Source organism: Phyllobates terribilis, unplaced genomic scaffold (genome assembly GCF_046119375.1).
Source record: "Phyllobates terribilis strain yellow unplaced genomic scaffold, ASM4611937v1 Scaffold_2__4_contigs__length_985480577, whole genome shotgun sequence".
Taxonomy (NCBI): domain Eukaryota; kingdom Metazoa; phylum Chordata; class Amphibia; order Anura; family Dendrobatidae; genus Phyllobates; species Phyllobates terribilis.
This window is the reverse complement of record NW_027362762.1, coordinates 449,994,943-450,002,595: the sequence shown is the minus strand read 5'-3', so window position 1 is coordinate 450,002,595 and position 7,653 is coordinate 449,994,943. Positions and strand designations below refer to the sequence as shown.

Sequence of the window (7,653 nt, the reverse complement as noted above, 5' to 3'; positions counted from 1 at the left end):
ACACAAGTATACAGAGCACATACATACACATATATATCTTCACACATATACACATGTGGTCAAAATTGTTGGTACCCCTGGTTTAATCAAAGAAAAACCCACAATGGTCACAGAACGAACTTGAATCTGACAACAGTAATAATAAATTAAAAATCTATGAAAATGAAGAAATGAAAGTCAGACATTGCTTTTCAACCCTGCTTCCACAGAATTTAAAAAAAAATTAAACTCATGAAATAAGCCTGGACAGAAATGATGGTACCCCTGAAAATAATGTGACAAAAGGGACATGTTAAATCAAGTTGTGTCCACTAATTAGCATCACAGGTGTCTACAACCCCCAAATGAAGAAGGAATGGAACACTGCACGTGTCACAATGAGCCCCTAGCCTTTATCTAGCTGCCTTGCAGGAGCAATTTTAGTCTTCAAAAGAACCTGCAGATAAGTGAGGAACAGCCATGCTATAGGAAAGACAGCTGCTCTTTCATTCAGTAATTTGTCCTCCTCCCTCCCTCCCCTGGTCTTGAGGCACATGGGAACAGTTAATGCGTGGCTTGCAGCTACAACGAACTGCAGATTATTGATTTTTCAGATGTCTAGTGGTTGACAACATGTCTTTCTAAGGGGAGTATTTGTCCTTATGTCCACAACGGGTGGATGGCACAGGCAAGGGTACGTTACTAGGCCGAAACCAGTTCAGATTTTTGCTTTTCGGCCTTTTGCCAAAGATCAAGTGTATTATCTGGCATTATCAGTTTCATATCTGATATGTCCCCTATCTGGGAACCATATAGATTTATTTATTTTTTTTCCAAAGCTTGTTTTTTCAGGTTAAAAGTTGCGCAAGCCAAACAACAAACTCATCTCTTAACCGACGTGTGACCTAATAGTACATCATGGTGACCTGGGCCGATTGGACCAATGATGCACTATTAGGTTATATGGCGATCGCGCCTGCACACATCGCCACCGGGTGTCAGCTGATAGTCACAGTCACATAGTGCTGGGAGCTTTCCCACACCGCTCCCGGCACATTAGCAAGGGGAGGTGATCGCAATACTCACCTCCTCTACTGGCCTCCAGCGCTGCCTGCCGCGGCTTCCCGGGTGTTGCCATGACGACCCGATGTCGTCATGACAACATCCGGGTCACCAGACAGCAGGAAGATATTTTGGTCATGCGCAGTGCATGACCAAAGTATCTTCTGCATCTGCAGCGCTGAAAGCCTGTATAGCACAGGGGTGGTGCTCCATCCCTGTGCTATACAGGCGATCAGAATAAAAAAAGTGAAAGTCCCATAGTGGGACACAGAATAAAAGTCCAAAAAGTGTTAAAAAAAAATTAAATAAAAAAAAAATTGTAAAAATATGAAAAAATAAATAAATAAAAATAATCCACCAAAAATAAAAATATAATTGTTACGGGTCCAGGAGGTGGAACCTCTGCGCTGAGATGCAAGTAGGGACCAGAGGGGCGTAACTAAGTGCCAGCTTAGACCGACCCTGGCCATACTGCGGCTTAATCGACTCCGTGAACCAGGGAGGGACCGGGCATGTGGACCAGGTGCCACTCTGGGACCGACCTTGTGTGAGAGCAGGCGACTCCCATGGGTCAGATGGCTGAAGCTGACCGGTACAGCGAATGAGCATGGCAGGTAGCTTGACGGGTGATCCGAGTAGGCAGGCAGGCGCGCTCGGCAGGTAGCCAGACAGGTAATCCAGGTAGGCAAGCAGGTGGACACGGCAGGTGGCCTGATAGGTGATCCGGGTAGACAGGCAGGCGGTCATGGCAGGTGGCCTGACAGGTGATCTGGGTAGGCGGACACGGCAGGTGGCCTGATGGATGATCCCGGTAGACGGGCTGGTGGGCACGGCTGACAGACGGGCAGACAGACGGGCTGGAGGGCACGGCTGACAGACGGGCTGGCGAGCACGGCTGACAGACCGGCTGGCGGGCTCGGCTGACAAACGGGCTGGTGGGCACGGCTGATAGACAGGCTGGCGGGCACAACTAACAGACAGGCTGGCAGGCTGGCAGGTACTGGAACCTGAGGGCTGAGGAGAGTGTTAGCACACAACAACCTTGCACAGGCACCTCCAGTGGTCCTCAGGCCATTGGCCGGGGACTCTTTAGGACGGCCCGTGGCCCCTTTAAGAGGGAGGGAGTGCGCGCCCTAAGCACAGTGCCCGGGAAGCTGCTCGTGGTGAATGCAACAGCAGCAGGGGAGCTGGAGGACACTGGACCAGGCGGTGAGGGGAACGGCGTCTCTGCCCGGTAGGAGGCAGAGACGCCGACGCTACAACAATGTACCCATCAATAAATATTATTATGAAAAAAAAACAACAAAAACAATAAAAGTACACATATTTGGTATGGCCGAGTCCAGAACGACCTGGCCTATAAAACTTTCCCACTAGTTAACCCCTTTAGTGAACACGGTAAAAAAAAAAACAAAGCAAAAAAAATGCTTTATCATCATACCGCAAACAAAAAATGGAATAACACGCAATCAAAACGACGAATATAAATAAAAATGGTACCGCTGAAAACGTCATCTTGTCTCGCAAAAAACAAGCCCCAATACAGCCCCATCAGCCGAAAAATAAAAAAGTTATAGCTCTCAGAATAAAGCGATGCAAAAAAATAATTTTTTCTATAAAATAGCTTTTATTGTGTAAAAGCGCCAAAACATAGAAAAACTATATAAATGTGGTACCGCCGCTGTAAACGTACTGACCCGAAGAATAAAGCTACCTTATCAATTTTACCACACGCGGAACAGCATAAAAAAAAAACATAAAAACAATTCCGTAATTGCTGTTTTTTGTTTATTCTGCCTCCCAAAAATCGGAATAGAAAGCGATCAAAACATGTCAAGTGTCTGAAAATGGTACCAATAAAAACGTCAACTTGTCCTGCAAAAAACAAGCCATCACATGACACTGTCGGCCAAAATATGGAAAAATTATAGCTCTCAAAATATGGCGATGCAAAAACTAGATTTTACAAAACAATGTGTCTTTTAGTGTGTGACAGCTGTCAATCATAAAAACCCAACATGATTTTGGTATCGCTGTAATCGCACCGACTCGAAGTATAAAGTCGTCTAATCAATTATACCGCACGAGGAACTGAGTAAAAAATAAACTCTAGGGTTAGGGTTGGGGTTGAGGCTGGGCTAGGGTTAGGGTTGAGCTAGAGTTGGGGTTAGGGTTGGGCTACGGTTGGGGTTAGGGTTAGGGTTGGGGTTGTATTAGGGTTGGGGTTAGCATTGGGGCTAGGATTGGGGTTAGGGTTAGGGTTGGGCTAGGGTTAGGGTTGGGGTTGTATTAGGGTTGGGGTTAGGGTTGGGATTTTTTTCAAAAGTAAAAAAAAAATGATGACAGTATGGTGACTAGTGTTGAGCACAAGTGCTCCCTATTTGAGTTTGCATCTGGTGTTCGGGTATGCATTGAGTATCGCGGGTGTTCGAGTAACATGCTCGAGTATCCGCTCCATATGCTTCGTAGCCAAAAAAAACTTGTAGTGATTGCCTGCCATACACAAGCGATCCCCGCATGTTTTTTTTTGGGTGTCTAATAACCGTGAAACATGCGAGCGGGGACTCGAGCATGTCACTCGAGCATGCGCGATACATGGTGCATACTCGAGTACCCGATGCAAACTCAAGTAGCGAGCACTATCAAGACTAATGACATCTTATTCAATATGATGACCTAATGTTATCAAATTCTGTGTCGTACCTCTGGGTTCAAAATGTTCACTATACCCCTTAATAAAATCCTTGAGGGATGTAGTTTCCAAAATGGGGTCACTTGTGGGCGGTTTCCACTATTTAGGCACATCAGGGGCTCTCCAAACGCAACATGGCGTCCGCTCTCAATTTCAGCCAATTTTGCGTTCAAAAAGTCACACAGTGCTCCTTCCCTTCTGAACGCTGCCGTGCGCCCAAACACTGCATTTTCCCCACATATGGGGTATTGGCGTACTCAGGAGAAACTGCACAACAGTTTTTGGGGTCCATTTTCTCCTCTTACCCTTGTGAAAATAAAAAAATTGGGGCTGAAACATCATTTTTGTGGAAAAAGTTTTTTTATTTTATTTTCACGGCTCCATGTTATAAACTTCTATAAAGCACTTGGGGGTTCAGGGTGCTCACCACACATCTAGATAAGTTCCTGGAGGGGTCTAGTTTCCAAAATGGTGTCACTTGTGGGGGTTTTCCACTGTTTAGGCACATCAGGGGCACATCCGTTAATTATTCAAGCAAATTTTTGATTCAAAAAGTCAAATGGCTCTCCTTCCCTTCTGAACCCTGCCGTGCGCCCAAACAGTGGTTTTCCCCCACATATGGGGTATCTGCTTACTCAGGAGAAATTGCACAACACACTGCATGGTGCAATTTCTCCTGTTACCCTTATGAAAATTCAAAATTGGGGGCTGAAAAACATTTTTGTGGGAAAAATGGGAAAATTTTATTTTTACGGCTCAATGTTCTAAACTTCTGTGAAGCACCTTGGGGTTCAAGGTGCTCACCACACATCTAGATAAGTTCCCTGAGGGGTCTAGTTTCCAAAATGGTGTCACTTGTGGGGGGTTTCCACTGTTTAGGCACATCAGGGGCTCTCCAAACGCAACATGGCGTCCGCTAATTATTCAAGCAAATTTTACAATCAAGAAGTCAAATGGCGCTCCTTCCCTTCCAAACCCTGCCGTGTGCCCAAACAGTGGTTTTTCCCCACGTATGGGGTTTCTGCATGCTCAGGGGAAATTGCACAACAAATTTTGGGGTTCCTTTTTTCCTGTTACCCCTGCGAAAATAAAAAAAAATTGGGTCTAAATAACATTTTTGTGAAAAAAGTTAAATGGTAATTTTTTTCTTCCACATTCCAAAAATTCCTGTGAAGCACCTGAAGGGTTAATAAAGTTCCTGAATGTGGTTTTGAGCACCTTGAGGGGTGAAGTTTTTAGAATGATGTAACTTTGGGGTATTTTCAGTCATAAAGGCCCCCTCAAAGTGACTTCAAATGTGGTGTGTTGGAAAAATGAGAAATCGCTGGTCAACTTTTAACCCTTATAGCTCCCTAATAAAAATAAATTTTGGTTCCAAAATTGTGGTGATGTAAAGTAGACATGTGGCAAATATTATTTATTAACTATTTTGCGTGACATATCTCTCTGATTTAAGGGCATAAAAATTCAAATTTTGAAAATTGCAAAATTTTCTAAATTTTTGCCAAATTTCGTTTTTTTTCACAAATAAACGCAAGTAATATCGAAAAAAATTTACCACAATCATGAAGTACAATATGTCACGAAAAAATCTCAGAATCAGGGGGGATCTGTTGAAGCGTTCCAAGTAATTACCTCATAAAGTGACAGTGGTCAGAATTTTAAAAATTGGCCTGGTCATTAACGTGCAAACCACCCTGGGGGGTAAAGGGGTTAACCACTAATACCATCATTGAAAGAATGAGACTATATAAATCCATATAGTATTAAACATGTTGAAAAGTTTATTAAAGATAATTAATCACACAGCAGAAACCCATATAAAAAGCCCCTAAAAAACCCAATTTAAAATTTGTCAGTATGATTCCGATAGTATTAGAATAGCTCAAAGGGTCTATAATTAATAACTGCCCTCCTGAAGGCAAGATAATGCATTTAAATATCACTTCATAAAATTAAATAAATTCCATACATAATTAATTAGTCAGCATAGAACACATTTCAATATATTACATTATTGTGACAAATTTTTAATCAATTGATCAGCACATTAGGATTCAGATGTTAAGTTAATCACAATATAGTTATCGTATTATTTATACCCAATCGCTATACAGTATATTTATATATATATATATATATATATATATTTTTTTTTTTTAATGTCTCAGGAGTGCATAATAACATATCCAAAGTCCTTCTAAATTACTCTATTACCCCCATATTAATGAGAAAAGACATTGGTAACTTGCACATAGCATGATACTTTACCGACCTTGTGCCATTTGATTCAGAATCACACTGCCTCGTATCCCTACTCGCGTTTCGTGTCCTGCTTCATCGGGGGGTACTGCAGCAGTGTCAGGTCCAGGTATATATAGTATTAGGAATAGAAGCCACCTGTACTTACCTCATGATCGTGAAAACATGTATTCCACCCATCGTGCATCGCTCCCAGAGGCCGGCGTCCCGGAAGTCAGACTGCGCATGCGCGTGCAGCAGGAGCTCCGATTGGACGCCGGGCAGAGGGAGGGAGGTCACGATGACGCAGGGCACTCGCGAACCTCATGAGTAGTGTTGAGCCACCCCCGTAGTGTTCGAGTTCGGTTCGGTTCGTCGAACACCCGTGTGTTCGCCGAACTGTTCGTCGAACTGTTCGTCGAACACCTTCGAACACCGTTAAAACCAATGGCAGGCAAACAAAAACACATAGAAACACATAGAAAACACCTTCAAAGGTGTCCAAAAGCTGACAAACTGCTCAGAAGACACAACTAACACATGGAAAAGTGACAAGTACATATAGTCATGCGAAAAGAAAAGAGGTGGAGGAGTAAAAGGAGGGGGAGACACAGATATAGGCATGTCATGCCCTTCTAAAATCCAAAAAGTGAGAAGCCGACACGTTCAGTCCGCTCCTGCCCGTGCCACCTCCGTGTCGCCGGGTTTGTGCCAGAGCCGCGGTGAACCCTGACGGCCAGCCCCCCTCTCCCAATACTGGTGCCTGTCCGCTGGTGGGTAGAGCGAGCCCCCCTGTGGTGGAGGCAGCTCTAAGCTTTTTAATTTAAATTGTCTCTCTAATTTGAATGAATACACTTTAAATCCATTTACAAGGATCTATTGGAGGGCAAGTCTCATGCCAGCAGCCGCATAATTCCAGCTCCAGTAGCGTCCACTAAAGCTGCTGCAGTTAAAAAGCTTTTATAAGGATCGAGCTCGGCTGTCCACCGCAAGGCATCCTACTGCCAGTCCCAGCCCCTATGCCTTGGGGTGCCTCCTGATGCTCTTCACTGAGTATCCCGTGGTCCCGAAGCATTTCCTTTGAAAAAATTAAGTGTCCAAACTACAGGTGGTGTAGCTTGCTTAACAGCCGGGATAATCCGCTGACTAGCAGACACTGCTACTAGGCACAAAGTATTTCCTGGGCTAGATGCAGTTAAAAATTTGTAATTAGATACTCTCGTTGGATGCTGAGAAAGCATTCCATAGAGTCTCCTGGCACGCCATATATGATTCTCTTAAAAAGCTTGGGGTAGGGGTCTAGGGGACCCTTTTATAGCCAAAATCACGGCCCTGTATCACAATACGTCACCTAGGCTGAAGATAAATGGAACTGTAGCACCCTGAGGGCTCGGTTGCTACAGAGGTATTGCACCTCACCCAGAGGTGTGATATCTCACTCTCAGGTAAGGATGGAGTGTGGATCAGGACCCGACACCTGCATGCATTACACCACATTGCCGTGGGGCAGGGCGACCAATATGCCTCTGAGATGGGCACGACAGTCCCTGTTCGTGGCTGGAGTGGGGGGAGGGAACACTGAGGAAGGGGAACCCTGTAGTGCAGGAGCAGGGAGGAAGCAGTTCCTGGGTGCATTGAGAAGGGAGTATAAAAGGTGGGCACCATCTTAGTTGAGTGCA

General features: G+C 44.5%; 1 non-coding gene across 1 annotated transcript; it reads left to right on the top strand.

Annotated features, from left to right (window-relative positions):
• Nucleotides 1-704: 704 nt before the first annotated feature.
• Nucleotides 705-889, top strand: LOC141255280 (U2 spliceosomal RNA). Its single transcript, XR_012316285.1, has one exon. It is a non-coding gene; the product is annotated as a U2 spliceosomal RNA (small nuclear RNA).
• Nucleotides 890-7,653: the final 6,764 nt, after the last annotated feature.